The sequence below is a fragment of the Triticum urartu genome, chromosome 1A (assembly GCF_056163025.1).
Source record: "Triticum urartu cultivar PI428250 chromosome 1A, HENAU_Tu73, whole genome shotgun sequence".
Lineage (NCBI taxonomy): Eukaryota > Viridiplantae > Streptophyta > Magnoliopsida > Poales > Poaceae > Triticum > Triticum urartu.
The window spans coordinates 34769167-34788005 of record NC_141873.1 but is presented as its reverse complement, the minus strand read 5'-3'; the positions used below and the strand labels follow the sequence as shown (position 1 = coordinate 34788005).

At 47.1% G+C, this 18839-nt stretch overlaps 1 long non-coding RNA gene and 1 pseudogene across 2 annotated transcripts; one reads left to right on the top strand and one right to left on the bottom strand.

Moving 5' to 3' along the window:
- The first annotated feature begins 1407 nt into the window (after positions 1–1407).
- Positions 1408–18623, top strand: LOC147988800 (uncharacterized). 2 transcript variants are annotated; one of them, XR_015617776.1, is made up of 5 exons: positions 1408–1827; positions 2089–2175; positions 2579–2676; positions 3192–3275; positions 18212–18623. It is a non-coding gene; the product is annotated as an uncharacterized LOC147988800 (long non-coding RNA). The 2 variants fall into 2 exon arrangements; XR_015617774.1 differs by lacking the exon at positions 18212–18623 and adding an exon at positions 17333–17668 and having other exon boundaries at positions 1414–1827.
- On the bottom strand, positions 13692–14653 carry LOC147988801 (uncharacterized; annotated as a pseudogene).
- Positions 18624–18839: the final 216 nt, after the last annotated feature.

Sequence of the window (18839 nt, the reverse complement as noted above, 5' to 3'; positions counted from 1 at the left end):
AATTTAAGTTTGAGGGGTCTGTTCTGCCGCAGCAAAAATCGACCCTTAAAACGCGTTTTCCGTGAACTACAAACGTGTTTTGCAGGTCGACGGGATGCGGGGTCTGCTAGATATGCTCTTAGCGAGCCAAATATAGTAGTGTATTGGCCAAAAAATGAAATTTTAGAGTTGCATAACAAACTAAATAAATTCTATTTTAAAAAAAACTAAATAAATTCTAGTAACGCAAACTAGATCCTTACTTTTCTTGTCAAAAAACTCAGGGCATTAGAGCATCTACAACCGGACCTAGTGGGTGCCCTATTAATTTGGATGCCTATATAGTGGGCGGCCCGGCTCCCTGAGCCTCCTCTAATGACCTCCTTCTGGCATGTTTGACCCTCGGACATTTCAAGAACGTATGTGTTAAAAAAGGCGGTGGAGACATTTTGTTTTCCAAAAATACAAAAACATCATAAAACATGAACAAACACTAGGCACTACTAAAATAGGTTAGTCAAAAATACAGTTTGAAAATATTACAAAAACAATAACATAGTGATATTTAGAGATTTCAGGGGCTTAGAGATATTTTTTGTAATTTTTTTTCGAGGAAAAGAGACAAAGTCCCCGGCTCCATTATATCGAATATAACAAGAACCACATGTTCACATAGTAGTAAGAGGTGCATAAAAGCAAGAAAAAAAGTACCCCTAGAAAGGGTAACCCTTTCATGGTACGAAGAGTTGCTAGAGAGATACTATGAATAAGCGTTTCAATAAACCAGGCTACGAACTGAACAGGAGACAAAGTATTACTCGCAACATTACAGCTTAAGTCATAGGGGGGGGGGGGGGGGGGATTCCACATCAGGTGGAGAGCAGATCGGAGATGCTGAGAGGCCTCCTGGCCTTCAAAGAAGGGGCTGCGGCTAGTTGTGGAGACCACGTCAGCTGAAGCACTGATGCAGGGCTAGATATTCCGGTGCTCAGAGCAAAGCTTGTTTGGAGTGGAGGCGGGGGAGCCCGGCTCTGAGTCCGTGCTTGCAATTTGCAGCTTGTCCCAGCTTATCCACTCTTGATGGTTAGTGGCGCCTTCACCTTTTCCTTTAAGAAACTCAAGAAGGCCCCTTATGATATTTTTAAACTCTTTTTTAATAAGATGGTCACATATAAAGTTTAAAAAAATTACAAAAATATTTTTTCTATTTCAGGGGCTTAGGCAAGAAGATCCTCCGTTTCTAAACATGGCACCTTTTTATTTTTTGAGGATCCACGGCACATTTTGTTGCAAGAATTCATCTTATCACCACAAATTTTATTCTCGCGGCGATTGGCATATCATAATGCAAAATAGTTTTTTCAATGCTGGCTGATTTTATCACAGCGTAATTAGAACGTGTTGCGTCAAACATCTAAACAATATGGACAATATGGTAAAAAAACATTTAAACTTTGCCACAGATTCTTGTAGTCGCGTTATTTCTAGTACTGTATTTCTCTTGCATCTGACTCCTCACAAATTTCCTTGGCGCCTAAAAGGGATTCCGTTTCCTACCAGATAATTTGGCTGCTTCGGACTTGGCGCGCCACGGCGCCCTCTGGATACCTTCCTCGTCCTCATCAACTCCCTCCTCAAGTACCACTGCGTAGCCTCCGGCCGAGCCCCTCTGCTCGCCTGCCAGCGCCACCGGTCCGAGCCCGAGGCCAACGGCGACGGCCGCGGTGGTCTCGCCGGTGGGCGGCGGCCTGGTCCACGACCACGTGACCTCAGCCGTCGCCGTAGGTGGTTGCCCGCGGCCTCCTCCGCTTCTTCGAGGAGCTCGGCAAGCGCAGCGCCCGCGAGCAGGTCAGCCAGCGCCCTTCGTCCCCTCCATTGTCCCCAAGTGTACCGCACCCAGTCTCCACGGTCACGCGCTCAACCTACTAGCACGCAAGAGCAGCAACCTGCGAGTTGCACTGGAGGTGTTTGACGTAATTCCAGACTGGGATCTTCACCCTATGCTCCCATATCTCAGCTAGCGTTACTTACTCCGCCGTCCATCTTCTTCTCCTATTACTTATTACAGTTAGAATTCGACTAAGAGCTGGTTCCGTCTTCATTAATCAGATACGTATATCACAGGGAAATTTGGGGGCGAGGTCAGGAAGGAGAAGGTTTTATTTTGTTGCCCAGTCCAGTACAGCCAACAAAAAGGTCTGTCTCAGATTACATTTATTACTTGCATAAGCTAGTAGTTTGGGAGTATCTTTTTTGTAGAGCTTGGGTTGACAGCGTTCGACTGAGTTTGCTAAAACGATCACCAGAGGAGCAAGGGATGTTCTGTCGTGCTTATTTATTTTACTATTATCAATGTTTTGTGCATGGATTGCGGATTATTATCCAATTGCAATTGTTTTGCTGGTAGTAATCTGCTTTTGTCCTATTGTATGAACAAATATAACTACATTGTCATAACTTCTTGTCGTAAGTGTATGTGTATCACCAGCCGGCCTGAATAGACTACATTTATCCTATTACACATACTATTTCCATATTTCAAATTCACTTTCTTGTCATGTGTGAAATCCCTTTATCTAATTTTCTAGTTTAAAATCAGCTAGATGTCTCGAGATAGGAATTGGACGGTATCAATCATTATTCTTGCCCAAGTCTAGGGGGAGAAGATTGATTCTGGCTGGTACCATCACATCTGAGGTAAGACGTTTGATTTTCTAGATACCACCACTTCTTGGTGCAGTACTATTTACCTAGCTGTAGATATTCTTCTTTATGAACTACTCCCTCCGTTCGGAATTACTTGTCTCGGAAATGAATGTATCTAGAACTAAAATACGTCTAGATACATCCATTTCTGTGACAAGTAATTCCGAACGGAGGGAGTACGAGCTTAAGACGTTCAAGCATAATACGTCAAGTAACGTCCCTCAAGATATTGTGTGAATATACCTTATGACACTTACATATCTACAATAACATATGGTACCTAGCTCTGTGATAAGAAATGATCTACTGGTAGCATCATCCTCTTGTGAATGTGAATCTGTTACTATGATCCTGGTGCTAAAATTAACAAAACTATACATAGAAGAAACTGCTTCAATGTCTTCTGATATTTTTGCGCATCCATTTACAGTCCTAAATTTGTCAAGACTGCAAGCAGGTTTGTGCTTTCTTTTAACTAGTCCAGCTCTTATGCTCTTCTCTTTCAGGTGTCAAGTTCTGTAGGAGGATCTTCTATTGCATCAAGAGAAGATGCTATCTTGTCACACTGGAAACTACGCAGCAAGCATCTGGTAATCTGAACAATCTACATATAAATCTAGACAAGCCGTGTGCACTAAGCAAAAAAGATCAGAAGAACTTGAACAACCAAGTCAATTTCTATATTAACTTTTACTCCAACGTAAATGGGGCTGAGTATGGGGTAAAATAACGTCATAGCTACTTAAGATCTCAAAGAAAAATAAGGATGTTACTGAAGCTTAAACCCTTAAACCCTTGTCCATTAGCAAAGGACATTATCATAACATAATAGTAGATGCTGCAGTTTGGTTGCAGTATATGGTTAGTAAATATTAAGTCTTCTATAGAGGAAAGGCAAACCATTAGTATTCTAGGGAGAACACAAATCTTGATTCTTGACTATTCTTGTATGAAACTCGAGAAACTGTCCCCCTTCATCTTTACATTAAACAGAACATGGGTGATGAATTGACGGCGAATATGGGTGGTTAAATGCATTGCATATCTCAGCATTGCTTTGAAATACAGCTTCCCTCTTTGAGCATCTTTTCTAGGAGCAAGAGAACCTATAACTTCTCTCCTGTTAATCTTGTAAGATTAACCTTTTAGGTTAGTCGCTCATAAGAAATGGCTACATAGATTGAGAAATTGCGTAAACTTTTGTGCTAACTGATTTCAGGCCGCTCTCCCCCGACCATTCTGATTTCCACAAATCCCTCAAGCAATTCTACCTCAGGCTTGCATCGCTTGACGACCGATCGCTTGCCAAAGCTCTCGAGTGAACTGGCTTAAAGACGGCGACAACAACACATCTTTCTTCCATATTGCATACCTCCTTCCATCGCCAGAAAGATAGGATCTTCAGTCTGAAGCGTCGTGACACCCTGATCACGGACATGGATGGCATGGCTCCTGAGGCTTTCGCCCACTTTGAGTGGCTGCTCGGTACTGAGGTTGTGCGCAACTTCTCCGTGAACCTTGCATCTCTCTTCGAGCCTTCTGATCTGTCCGAGCTTGATGCCCCATTCAGCGAGACCAAAATTTGGCAGGCTTTTAAAAGGATGTCGGAGCACAAGGCTCTGGGCCCTCACCACCGATTTCCTGCACGCTTTCTCCGCCTGATTGTGGCTGTGTTTGAGCAGCTCTTTGAGCTGAGAGGCAGTGGTTTCCACGTCCTTAACCAGGCTCTGCTGACCCTCTTGCCGAACATACCTGACGTGGATTGCCTGAGCGATTTCAGGCCAATAAGCCTCATCCGCATCACCGGCTAATTATTTGCCAAGCTGCTCTCCCTCCATTTGGCGCCTAGGCTGAGTTCTCTAGTCGCACAATTAGAGCACGTCCATCGGTGGCTGCTGCCTGCACGACAACTTTTTGTTGGTCCGGCAATCAGCGCGGCTCCTCCACCAGCTGCCGCGCGCTGTTAAAGCTCGACCACACCAAAGCTTTCTCCTGGGCATTTGTTCTCCAGGTTCTTTGACGCATTGGCTTCAGTGAGAGGTTCTGTGGCTGGCTGTGTATCGTGTGGTCTTCTGCTTCTGCCAGCACTAGGATCATGATCAATGGCACGCCAGGCGCACCGATATGGCACTGAAAAGGCCTACAGCAAGGGGCCCGCTTTCACCGCAAATTTTCATTGTTGCCGTGGATGCCCTCTGCCGCTTAGTTCTCCGCCCCCTGCACTTCAGTTTCCTTCAGCCACTGTAGGCAAATCCTGGCGCACCCCCCCCCCCCCCCTCCCCTTTCTGTACACTGACGTTGTCGTTGTCCTCTGCCATCCCTCCAGGCAGGACCTCGACACCATCAAGGGCTTGCTGTCTGTGTTTGGTGTAGCCTGGGCTTGTCACCAATCTTCTGAAGAGCTCCGCCATGACCCTGAACTACTCGGCCAAGGATATCGAGCAAATCTCCCAGTTCGGTTGCCTGATTACTGAATTCCCATTCAAGTGTCTCCGCATCCCTCTGACAGTCACTCGGTCAGGCGGCCACCTGTGTGCAGCTGCAACCCCTTGTCGAGTGTGTCACCAACAGGCTCCCGACTTGGAAGGCACACATCCTTGCCATGGCTGGTCTTACCACTCTTGTCCAATCTGTGCTCACCTCCATTCCTATTCACCAGCTGCTCGCTCTCACCCCGCAAAAGAAGGTCATTAAGCAATGCGGCAAAATTCCCAGCGGCTTTATCTGGGCTGGGCAGAAGAAAACCAAGGGTGGCCATTGCCTGGTCTATTGGAGCCGCGTCACCCTATTGGGCTTGGCTGCTTGGACCCCGACCGTATGGGCGATGACTTTGGTTCAGCAAAACCGATCCATCCAAGTCTTGGAGTTGCCTCGACATCTAAGCTTCTCCCTCAGAGCATGCCCTGTGCCATGCCTGCATTCGCACCAAGCTTTGCAGTGGCTAGTCATGCTGATTTTGGTCTGACCGTTGACTTGGCGGCAGTGCGGTGGCGGAGATCGTTCCTGGCATCCTCGCCAAGGTTCCTAAGCGTCGACGCAAAGTATAAACTGTGACCATGGGGCTCCAGAACAGGGCTTGGATTGACGACATCCTTGGTGGCCTTTCGCTGCCAGACCTCCATCAGTTTGTGCTGCTCATTTCCGTTATTCAGTTAATGGAAAGGGGATTAACCCGGTTCAAAAAAAAAGTTCGTGCTGCTCTGGCGGGCAGTGGACACATACAACCTTTCGGATGAGCCATACTGCCTTGTTTGGAGATGGACGGAGTCGGGAATCTACTCTGCCCAATCATGTTACAGGAAGACCTTCCATGGGCTCCAATTGTTGCCGCGCTTGGAAGCTCAACTACTGGTTGCGGCCGGCATGTGCAAGTGTTCCTGTGCTCCTCACGTTCTGGATGATTTGGAAGCACAGGAGCGCCTGCACGTTTGATAGCACGCACCTGAACTCTCATGCCCTCCTCAAAACTATCCTCAATGAGGGTCGTGCATGGGTCTTTGTGAGGACCCAAGGAAGGATCTCACAGGAAGTTGAGAAGAAGGGGATGAACTGGGGGAGTTGGTAGCGAAAGGGGATGAGCGACACAGAGAACACAGAGAGAGATTCAGAGTTTCCTTTTCTTCAGAGATAACTATTGATTTCCATACGAAAATTAGGAAGATTTGAGTGATCTGGGTTGAAGAACAGAGAGAGAGAGGGCAGAGGCGATGAATGGGGAATTTTCTGGATCTCATCCGATCCATCTCTCTATTCTGTATCTATATTATATGTACATTTTACACTTGAGCCCTCTAGCAGATACATAAATCTCAACTCACACCAACACTCCCCCTCAAGATGGGGCAAACACATCAGATAAACCCATCTTGCTACAAAAGATAGAGAACAACTTTTCTGGTAGGCCTTTTGTTAGAACATCTGCTATCTGACTTGCTGAGGTCACATATGGTACACAAACCACTCCTCGATCCAGCTTCTCTTTGATGAAATGACGATCAACTTCAACATGTTTAGTACGATCGTGTTGCACCGGATTATTTGCAATATCAATTGCTGCTTTGTTATCACAGTAAAGCATCAAAGGCTTACTATGACATAACCTCAGCTCTGTTAGAAGAATCTGTAGCCATAATAGCTCACATAGGCCATGTGCCATGGATCTAAACTCAGCCTCGGCAGTTGACCTAGCTACAACATTTTGTTTTTTACTTCGCCAAGAGACTAAATTTCTGCCAACAAATACACAATAGCCAGAAGTGGATCGCCGATCATCTAGGGAACCAGCCCAGTCCGCATCTGTATAACACTCAACATGTAAATTCCCTTGCTTTGTATAGAGAAGACCTTTCCCTGGACACCCTTTAAGGTACCGTAGGATTCTATTAACAGCATCCAGGTGAGCCGTTCTTGGGTTATGCATGAATTGACTCACAACGCTTACGGCAAATGCAATATCGAGACGAGTGTGGGAGAGATAAATTAATTTACCCACAAGTCTCTGGTAGCGCTCTCTATCAACCGGATTCCCTACATCACTACTTAATCTGTGATTCTGTTCAATGGGAGTAGCAGCCGGTTTTGAACCGTACATGCCAGTTTCTTTGAACAGGTCTAAGATGTACTTCCTTTGTGTTAGAAATATACCTTTTTTGCTACGCAAGACTTCTATGCCAAGGAAGTACCTCAAGTGTCCTAGATCCTTCACTTCAAACTCTTGTGCAAGATGATGCTTCAGGCCAGCAATTTCCTCGGTATCATTGCCTGTCATCACAATATCATCGACGTAAACTATCAAGATTGCTACCTTGTTATTGGAATGTTTATAGAACAATGTGTGGTCAGCATTGCTCTGTCGATAGCCTCTTTTCAACATAGCTTGTCTAAAATGATCAAACCATGCCCTTGGTGATTGTTTCAGCCCATACAAGGAACGATGTAGGCGTAGTACTTTTCCTATATTACGACTGGACTCAAAACCTGGTGGAATTTGCATATACACCTCTTCATGAAGATCGCCATGAAGAAATGCATTTTTTACATCCATCTGGTAGATGCTCCAATCAAAATTAACTGCACAAGATATGAGAGTCCTCACAGAGCTCATCTTTGCCACAGGTGCAAAGGTTTCATCATAGTCTATACCATAAGTCTGAGTGTACCCCTTGGCTACAAGGCGTGCTTTGTATCTATCTATCTTACCCTCCGGGGTGTGCTTAATAGTAAACACCCATTTGCATCCCACCGGTCGCTTACCTGGAGGTAGATTCACGAGCTCCCAAGTTTTGTTTTTCTCCAATGCTCTCATCTCATCCAGCATTGCTTCCTTCCATTTTGGGTCTTCCAAGGCTACTTTCCAGTTATTTGGTATAGAAACAAGATCTAGAGAAGCAATAAAACCTTGGAGGGATGGACTACAATATTTGTAGGAGATGTAATTGGCTATATCATGTTTGTAGTCTTTAAGATATCCTGGTGTGTTTCGAGTTCTAGTTGGTCTTCGTAAGGCAATAGGTAAATTGTCTACAGGAGTAGAAAGTTGATTATCACTCTGCCCTGATGTGCTAGTAGGAGCTACAGAATTAGAAGGCATAGTATTGGTACCTGGGCCCTCACGCATTTGAGACTCCTCACCTTGAGATGGAAGTGATAAGTGTCCAGTGACATCGCCCTCGTCTCCATGACAAGAGTTATCATCGCTAACACCATGATTCTCCTCCCCCTGATTTTGAGTGTTATCAGTAGACGGGGAATCACCTAAAGTGGGAGCAAGAACAAGGACAGGCCCTTCACTTCCCCTTTCTTGCTCCTCATCAGGAGGTGACAAGGAAAAACCAGACCCAACATTTGACCCATAATACGGTTCATTTTCACGGAAAGTTACATCCATGCTCACAAAAAAACGATGCTCTGAAGGACACCAGCATCTATAGCCCTTTTTTGAGGGGGAATAACCCATAAACACACATTTTAGAGCACGGGGATCTAATTTCCCAACCGAATTTCTATAGTCATGCACAAAACAAACACTCCCAAAGACCTTTGGAGGAACCATAAATTCATTAGAATTTAAAAGACATTCAGCAGGAGTTTTGTAACCTAAAACACGAAGAGGCATGCGATTTATCAAGTAAGTTGCAGTTTTAATTGCCTCACCCCAAAGGAATTTGGGCACATTCATTGTAAACATCAATGAACGTGCAACTTCGAGCAAATGTCTATTTTTACGTTCAGCAACACCATTTTGCTCTGGTGTATTGACACATGATGTCTGATGTTCAATACCATTCAAAGCAAGAAACAATTCAAACTCATGATTAACATATTCAGTACCATTGTCTGTAGGTAGAATTTTAACAGTAGTTGCATGCTGATTTTTAATAAGGGCACACAAGTCTTTGAAAACAGATAATACATCACTCTTATGCTTCAGAAGATAAAGCCAAGTGTAGCGACTAAAGCAATCAATAAAGGTCACAAACCACCGGTGCCCAGAAACTGAGTGAACCTCACAGGGTCCCCACACATCAGAGTGAATTCTTTCAAATGGTTTTTCACTGCAGAGGGGGAGTGTTGGTGTGAAGTTGACCACGTCGCAAACCACTTGACACCAAACCAGAACAGCGCTGCAGACCTATGTCCGGGTCCAGCGGCGGTGGTGCAGCACCTCACTCCGGCGGACTGCAGAGGGGATGAAGACAGGGACGCGGACAGACCACAGCACCACACACGACAGCAACGACCGCAAGCTCCAGACTATGGCGACACAGCACCTCGTCGGCGGCCAATCTGCGCTCAAAATTGCAGGGAGAGCGCAAAGGAACGAACCTGCTCCGATGCCATATTGATTTCCATACGAAAATTAGGAAGATTTGAGTGATCTGGGTTGAAGAACAGAGAGAGAGAGGGCAGAGGCGATGAATGGGGAATTTTCTGGATCTCATCCGATCCATCTCTCTATTCTGTATCTATATTATATGTACATTTTACACTTGAGCCCTCTAGCAGATACATAAATCTCAACTCACACCAACAATAACAACTACACAGTACAGTCTGAAGTTTAAGTACACGCCCACCACAGCTACAGCACACATGCCTTCCTTGCTGGGTCAACCAGCCACTTGAGGTCCCTGACAAGTGGGGTCGGGTCCTGCTACCTGGTAGTCCGTCGCCACCTGCGACCCACTCAGAGGTGGGGACGTGACACCCCCCCCCCCCCCCCCCCCCCCCCCCCGCGTTGAGATTGAGCTTCTTCCCAGAGAGCGGCCGCCGGAAAACGCGAGTGCAGGACATAGTAGTCTTCCCACATCGTGTGTTCATCCGGGATGCCGCTCCGGCGTACCTTGACCTGCTGTTTCGCCGTGTTCCCCTTCTTGATCGACATTCTAGAATAGCCAACGGTTCCAGTGGCACGGCGCAGAGATCTGGCGGCTCCGGCAACTCGGATAAGACTGGAGAGTAGTTAGCGGTGAATGGCTTCAGCTGTGACACATGAAACATGGGGTGTATGAGGCTTGAGGGGGGAAGATCCAACCGATAAGCTGCAGCTCCAATTCGTTCCAGAACTTTATAATGGGCTCATAGAATTTGAGAGCCAGTTTGGTGCATGGTCGATTGACAAGTGACGATTGAGCATATGGCTCGAGCTTGAGGAGCACATCTTCATCTACCGCGAAAGCACAGTCTTGGTGATGCTTGTCAGCTTGAGCCTTGATGCGCTCCTGTGCCCGGCAAAGATGCTCCCGGAGCAAAGCCAGGAAGTCAGCACGATCAGCTGATAGCTCTGCTAATGAAGAGTCCAATTCATCCTCCAAAGTAGCATTGTGCCAAAATTAGGATCAATTCCATATAGAGCTTTAAATGGGGTGCAGCCCAGGGATGTATGATAGGAAGAGTTATACCAAAATTCTGCCATCGGCAACCATTTCTTCCATTTTGCTGGACTGTCGCGTACTGAACATCGCAAATATTGCTCTAAGCACTGGTTCACACGTCCAGATTGTCCGTCCGTCTGCGGGTGATACGCTGTCGAGTAGCATAATTTGGTGCCCACTTCCTTAAACAACTTCCTCCAAAAATGACTTGTGAAAACTCAATCTCGATCCGAGACAATGGACGCTGAACTCCATGTAAACACACCACATTATCTACAAAAGCAGAGGCTACCGATTGAGCGGTGTATGGATGTTTCAATGGTTCGGTTGTGTGCATCTTGTGATGAAGAGGCCGGGGTACTCCCCTTTCCGAAAAAATGGATGTTTCAATGGCAAGAAATGGGCATATTTTGTCAAGCAATCCACCACAACCAAAATCACATCATATCCCTCAGATTTTGGTAGTCCATCAATAAAGTCCATAGTAATGTCCTTCCATAGTCTCGTTGGCACGGGCAGTGGCTGCAAAAGACCAGCGGGGACAATATTGTCATGCTTAGCTTGTTGGCAGACCGCACAGTCTGACCCAATCTTCCACCTGACGATTCATTCTGGCCCATTGGAACTGTTAGATCAGCCCCAGATCAACACACACACACACACACACGGGAGAGTGGATCCAGTCTCAACTCTGAAGAACACTGACGAACAGGAAAAACAGAGAGGAGACAGAGTTTTGCGACGTGTAATCTTTGCGTCTTTTCGTTTCTTCCTTTTATTCTGTGTAACAAACTCGCAGCAGGCACTGCTCACGATCCGTTTGACCCGCACCATCCCACAGACAGAGTCGTGGCCAGTACACCCCTAAGTACACCCACGATTACAACAAACAAAGGAAACTATGACTAAGTCTGAAGAAAGAACTAGCCTGACACTAATCTGTCTAAACTGAACCTGAGCGTGTACACAGCATGTTTCAGAATTATTCAGAAAACTAACTGAAAAAATAGAACAGGGGCAACCGGATTAACTTAACATTTCACCTCCTTAAGCTTGTTGCACCAGCTTGACACTTTGTAACCCAATCTTCTCCTTCATTTCCTGAAACCTAAGCCTCGGCAATGGCTTGGTTAAAATGTCGGCAAGCTGATCCTCTGTTCTAACATGCTCCACTGCAACCTTCCCTTCATCAACACATTCTCTCACAAAACGATAGCGTGCATCAATGTGTTTACTTCTCTCGCGGAACACCGGATTTTTGCATAAGGAGATAGAAGATTGATTATCAATCTTGAGCACTACCTTGTCTGGCTCCTTGTCGAACAATTCTGCTAGAAGCCTCCAAAGCCAAATGCTTTGGCACACACCTGCACTTGCAGCAATAAACTCTGGTTCACATGAAGGTAAAGCCACAGTCTTTTTTTTCTGGGACACCCAGGTAACTGGACTGTTACCAAGATAGACGGTCACCCCTGTAGTGCTCTTTCGGAGTTTCGGTCATCGATATCCGCTGCAAAATCACTGTCACTGTACCCAACCAGCTGCAGTCTCTCTTCTGTTCCTTTCTTGTAAAAACACCCAAGGTTCAGTTTTCCCTTCACATACCTTAGAATATGTTTAATGCAGCCAGATGCTCTGAAGTTGGTTTCTCCATGAACCTACTCACGTATCCAACAGAATAACAAATGTCTGGTCGAGTGTGAGTTAGGTACCTCAGACTTCCAACCACACTTCTCTACAGTGTGGCGCCAACTTGTGGGCTCAAGCTCTCTTTTTTCAGTTTCAGTCTTGCCTCCATGGGGGTCTGAGAGGGGTTGCAGTTTCCATACCCATCTTGTTCAGGATTCTAGCTGCATATCCAGACTGGCAGAGTGATGCCCTGGTCATCTTGCTTTACCTCTATGCCAAGGTAGTAACTGAGCAAGCCAAGATCATTCATGCTGAACATTGACTTCATTTGTCTTTTGAAATCACCTATATCTGAATTCTGTACATGGATACCAACAATCAGAACATTGTCACCTTGCTGCTTTCTGTACATTCCAGATTCAGAGGGACACTTCACAAAACCCAGCTGCCTAAGAGTGGTGTCAAGTTTGAAATTCCATGCTCTTGGAGCTTGCAGAGTCCATAGAGGCTTGTACACCTTGCTGTCCTGTCCTGGAATTTCATACCCTGGAGGTTGGCTCACATACACCTCGTCAGCTAAATTCCCATTCAAAAATGCAGACTTAACATCCATGTGGTGCATTTCCCATCCTCTTTGTGCAGCAATAGCAACAAGCAGTCTTTCCGATTCAAGTCTAGCAACAGGACAAATCCATTCTCAACTAATCTGGCCTTGTGCTTGACCACAACACCAGATGGGTCTTTTTTCAGTTTATACACCCATTTAAGACCAATAGGTTTGTGACCCTTCGGAAGATCACACAACTTCCATGTACCATTAGCTTCAATAGAGCTCAACTCTGCCCTCATAGCACCTTGCCAACACTCTTCTTTCATAGCTTCAGTATGATTTGTTGGCTCTTCCATGCCAAAAAGACACAATCCAGAGTAAGCTGCATCGACCTCTGCTGTTTCCTCATAAATTTCACCAAGAGGACGATTTCCTTGAGGCCCCTGTGATGGCTCAGACCATGGGCTCCCTTGCGAGCGCGACGAGCACGGTGTCGCTTGGAGTGCAGAGACAGGTGACGGTGCAGACAGATCTAGTGGGAGTGCAGCCCCATTGCCAGCATTGCGTGTCTTTCCTGCCGGTAGAGGTGCTGCTACTGTGGCAGTAGAATCTTGCCCTTTTGCTGTTGCGGCGGGGGTCACTGGCTCTGCCGTTGCAGCAGGGTCTTTCCTATGTTTTTCTGCTGCTGCAGCGTTTATGCCGCTTTCTTTTGTCGAGACACAAACTGGATAGTGAACAGTGAGCGAGTGTACTGGGTTGTTCTCTGTCAGAGGGTAGGCTGCCAATCCCATTATCGGTCCTCCTCAAACACTGCATCCTGAGATACCACTAACTTCTTTGTCTCTTGATCATAGAAGCGATATGCCTTTGAGCCTTGTTCATACCCAATAAACACCATTTGTGTACTCCTGTCAGAAAGTTTCGTCTGACAGGCCCAACTCGTTTCACATGTGCAACACAGCCAAACATACGCAGATGGTAGACAGAGGGCTTCCTCTCATGCCATGCTTCATACGGCATTCTCCCTTTTACACTCTTTGTTGGAGACCGGTTCAGAAGATACACAGCTGTGGTCACCGCCTCACCCCAGAATTTTGCTGGCATCCCCATTGTCTTCAGCAAGCTCCTAGCCATGCCGACGACAGTTTGATTTCTCCTCTCTACTACCCCATTCTGTTGAGGCGTGTATGGAGCTGTGAGAAAGTGCTCAATTCCATGATCCTCACAGTAACTAGTGAATGCCTTTGAGGTGAATTACCGAAAAAGGGTTTCCCCCCGCTTTGTATTCCAAAGCACCAACACCGATTACAGAGCAAACGCTGGGGCGAGCAGCACAACAAGCCAAAGAAAAAGAAAAAGAAACAATGCCAGCACCGGCAGCTCGACAGACGCGAATGACCTACAACCGCTGCGCCCTCTGAAATCTACCCACCACGATCCTAGTCTCCGATCCTCCGTGTACCAAGCAGCACCTCCAGGAAGGAAATGACGCCGACGACGCTGCTGCCCGGACGTATCCTAGGGTTTCCCCCGGCACACGGAGGGAAGAGGGGAATGAAGACCACCGACACCCTCCAGGGAGGAATGGTGGCACCCGCAGGCGTCACCGCACCGGAGCCGGAAGATCCGGCAAGGATTTCTCCCAACTCCAAACCCCACCGCCCAACCGGATCGAAGCCAACCAACCAGCTCGCCGCCCACCGCCCACTAGCATGCGCCACCGCGGTTGCAACGCCACCCACGCCGCCTCACTAAGATCGCCACCACGAGGCCAAGAGAACGAGGAGGCGGCGTTGGACGATGGGAGCAGCAGCGCCGTAGCCGCGCGGGAGGGAACCACCTCCTCCGCCGTCGTGCAGGAGGCTTGAGCCTCCGGCACCGTCGCGGTCGCCGTCCGGACGCAGCAGCAGGGCATGCCAGGCCACCCTGGCCCGGCCAGGCCCGAATCGGGCCCGCTAAGCCCCGCCGGCCACGCTGCAGCAGGGCAGCGCCAGCACCGCCAGCACCCCAACGCCCATCGCCGCTCCCCCGCCTCCTGGGAGCCACGCCGTCGACCCGCCCCGCCGTCGGCCCGCCCAGACCCAGATGGGGCCCGAAGGGCCCATATCTGGGCCAAGCGGGCGCCGCCTGGCCGCGCCGCCACGCCACCCCGCCGCCAACGGCGACGCCGCCGTCCAGCCGATCTCCCGCGCCGCGCCAGGAAGCCCCGCCGCCACGCCGGACCACCGCCGCCTAGGGAACACCCCCCGGCGTCCTCCGCCCCGCGCCGGAGAGCAACCGAGAGGGGAATGGCCGGGGGCCGCCGCCACCAGCGTCGCCCGGGCCAGGCTCGGCGGCGAACGCCGGCGACAGCGGCGGGGAGGGGGAAAAGAGGGGGAGCTGGCGGAGGAGGAGCCGGGGCGCGGCCGGTCGCCCGCGGGGGCGACGCGGTCGCGAGAGCCCGAGGGGGGGGGGGGAGGGGGGGCAAGTGAAGAACCCCTTTGAGGTGAATTCACCTCCACGATCCATTCTGATGGCTTTCAGTTTTAGATCCCGCTCTGCTTCTGCAAGTTTCTGAATTTTTCTGAATGCCTCAAGTGCCTCAAGTGCCTCATCCTTAGTGATGAGGAGAGCCAGGCACATGTACCGGGGGTAATCGTCACAACCAGGAGAAAGTAGTGCTTGCCTCCCGGTGTCTCAGGTGGATGGGACCACACAAGTCGCCATAAATCAGTTGCGGCTGCTGTGAAGCACGGTAGCTTGTCTGAGAGGGAAATGGGAGGCGGTGCTGCTTTGCTATCATGCAGCCGTCACACACCTGCTCCACTTGCTCCAGGATTGGCATTCCTTCGACCATGCCTTCTGCTGCTAGAGAACGAAGTGAACGGAAATTCACGTGAACATACCTCATGTGCCACAGCCACGATGATTCCTTTGCATGCACCATCAAGCAAATGGGTTCAGTCTGCTGAATATTCAGAATGTACATTTTGTTCTTGGTCCTCCACACTCTTGCCAAGACATTTCTCTGACGATCTAGCACTGTCATCACACCATCTTCAGCTGAGTATTTGCATCCATTCTCATCAAGCTGACCTAGGCTTATTATGTTATTTTTAAGCCGAGGTTGAAATACACATCTGACAGTACTCGATGTTCTCCAGTGTGACACTGCAACAGTACTGATCCACATCCACAAATCTCAACTGCAGAACCATCTCCGAATGGGATCCTTCCTGTCACAGACCGATCAAGTTCAGCAAATTTCTCAGCTCTGCTGGTCATGTGATTACTTGCCCCGGTGTCAAGGTACCAGGACATCTCCTGCTTGCCTGTGAGCTTGGTACCACCTTCTCTTCATTGAGGAATACCCTGTTCCTCTGCAACTGAATCAGACAACACCAGTTCGCACCTCTCCGTCATGAGGAGTGTTGGGTCATCATCTTCTTTCTCGGCGAGATTTGCCTTCTCATGCTTCGGCTCAGGACAATCTGACTGAAAATGACCCTTCTCATTGCAGTTGTAACATCTCACCTTGGTGATGTCAAACTTGCCCTTTTTCTTATGCTTGCCACGGTCCTTTCCAGGCTTGCCATGGTCACCAGCCGAACTGCTCGAGCTCACAGCTCTGTCGCGCTCTTCTTCCCTTCCATGAGCTGCTCCAGTGCCCTCGTGACTATCTTTGCCATGCATTGCCATATTATTTTTGCCACACTTGCCTTACTTGAGTTGTTCAAATTCTTAGCCAAACTTTGGCTTGCCTTAGGGAATCTTGCCACAGTTTTTATGTCTATGACATGTGGGGTCTACTGCTCATAAAAAAATCTTGCTTTTTTATGTGATCCACCCACACTCCAAACGGGAACAATCCTTATGGGCTAGGAAAACCCACTGAATATAAGTCAGAAGATGTATATATGTCTATTTCCATGACTTTTATGGTGTTGAAGGTTTTTCCCCCCTAGCAGATGCTTTGAGGCCAAGCATCCGCGGCAAGTTTCCCTCTATATGCCCGAACTCGCTCTTCCCTTCTTCCCGCTTCCTTTACCTGATCTAGTTGGTGTAATCAACAATGTTATTTCCGTTGAGAAATTAATGGGAAAGGGGTTACCCCAGTTGGAAAAAAATGCCTATTTCTAGAGAATAACAGAACTACATATATGCTACTCCCTCCGTCCCATAATATAAGACCCTTTTTGATATCATGATAGTGTCAAAAAAGGTCTTATATTATGGGACGGAGAGAGTACTTTTCCTGATATGTTCTGCTTCAGACAACAGTTGTTTTCCCTTCTATGAGGCGGACAATCCTTCTGATTACTTGTGATTTTTGTTGATTCAATGAGCATTATTTTCTGTGTGATGTACCGTCAAGCAGAAACATGTAAAAGCCACCAAATGCTACTGTCTAGGATGATAGATGGCTCTGTTCAATTGGATCCTGGATATGTCCAGGCATCTAAACTGTATGCTGATGTGATAATTGTCTGCTTGCAAAGGAAACCATATTTTCATATGTTAACTGCATGTGTTTGTTCCTGCTAATTCGAACTGCAATATTTGCCTTGTTTCCTCTTTGATCAAATGAAGAGACAGCCCTTGTGTTTGTTTACAGTTTTGAGGATCCACTGATTATTATGGAGGTTTCTGTACAGCCACCAGAGCCACTGGACGAATCCTTCCTCTGCTACGATTACAGTATCAATAGTCTGCTAATAGCCGACGCAGAACCAAAACATCATTTTTGTTTTGTACATGCCCATATTTCCATGCAGGTTATTCCATATACATTTTGTAATAGGCCATGTTCTTAATCATTCGTGTGGCCAATAGAGTCCACATAAAATGCCGTGGTGTTGTCATGTATGTCATCAGCTTGCAACAGCGCCTCTGGCTACACCTCCATCTATGTAATCCTTTCATACATCCTTTTTCACAGCCTTTAATTTCATGTTCACAGAGCTCGTATCAGCAGGAGGAGTATATGAGTCTGATTGCGGCTCATCCAACGTTGAGTACAGGGAACAAAGCAGCACGTCAAGTGATGGAGTAGCAAGGATTTTCTAACAGTCCTCTCTCTTAGTTCTTGTTCTCTCTTATCAGTCTTCTCTGTTCCCGAGTTTAAACATTTCTATTCCCTCTATTTTAGTTTCTTCATTATTCAGTTTTGTTCCTTGGTTTCTTCTTAGTTATTCAATGTCCCTCAGTTAAATCTGTTAATCTTATTTATTCAGTCTTCCTTAGTTCCTTAGTTTCTTCTTAGTTATTCAGTGTCCCACAGTTAAATCTGTTGATCTTATTTATTCAGTCTTCCTTAGTTCTTCAGTTTTATCAGATCCTTTTGGGTTTCTAAGTGTTATTCCTCATTTTTGTGCATCCATTCTTCTTTAGTTTTCCAGTTTTATCCATATTTTCTGAGTTTCTCAGTACCTCAGTTTTATTTGTTTCTCTTATTTATTCATTTCATCATGTTTGGTTTTCTTTCAAACTCCAGTGCATTCCAAAGGCGCGCTAGACATCACCGCTACTGGAGAGGCGCTACTTTGTGATGGACAAAACAGGACAAGAACAGAGAAGCAAAATACTTCATATGCGCTGATGGCAGGATTGGGTTCAGGTCCGGAACTACGGATGGGAAGAGTTTGCACTTGCAAATGAACTTTGGATAGGGCACAACATCCTCGTTCTTTTCAACAAGGATGGAGGTCGTGTCACTATCTAATTTGATGTCCTGCACCCCTTTTAATAAGTCAAGAGTTATTATTGTCAGGCATCTCCAGGTTTTCGGAGTTTATTATGTGGCATGATGTACATTCTCTGCTAAGCCAGAGAGAGAGATCCTTTTTGTTCGGTAAACACTTTATCTTCGAGCTTTCGCTCGGCGTAGTACCGGGCTTTGAGTACTTGTGCGCATAGACTTTTCGGCCTAGTGATCAAACGCCAAGCTTGTCGTGCTAGTAGTGCTTGGTTAAACATACGGAAGTCACGGAATCCAGCACTGCCTTTATCATCATCCCATGCACGCCAATAAATTTTCCGTTTACCTTTTGATGACCCACAATAGAAACTCTGCACCATCTTAGTGAGATCATCGCAATCAGAGAAGGGTAGTTTAAACACAC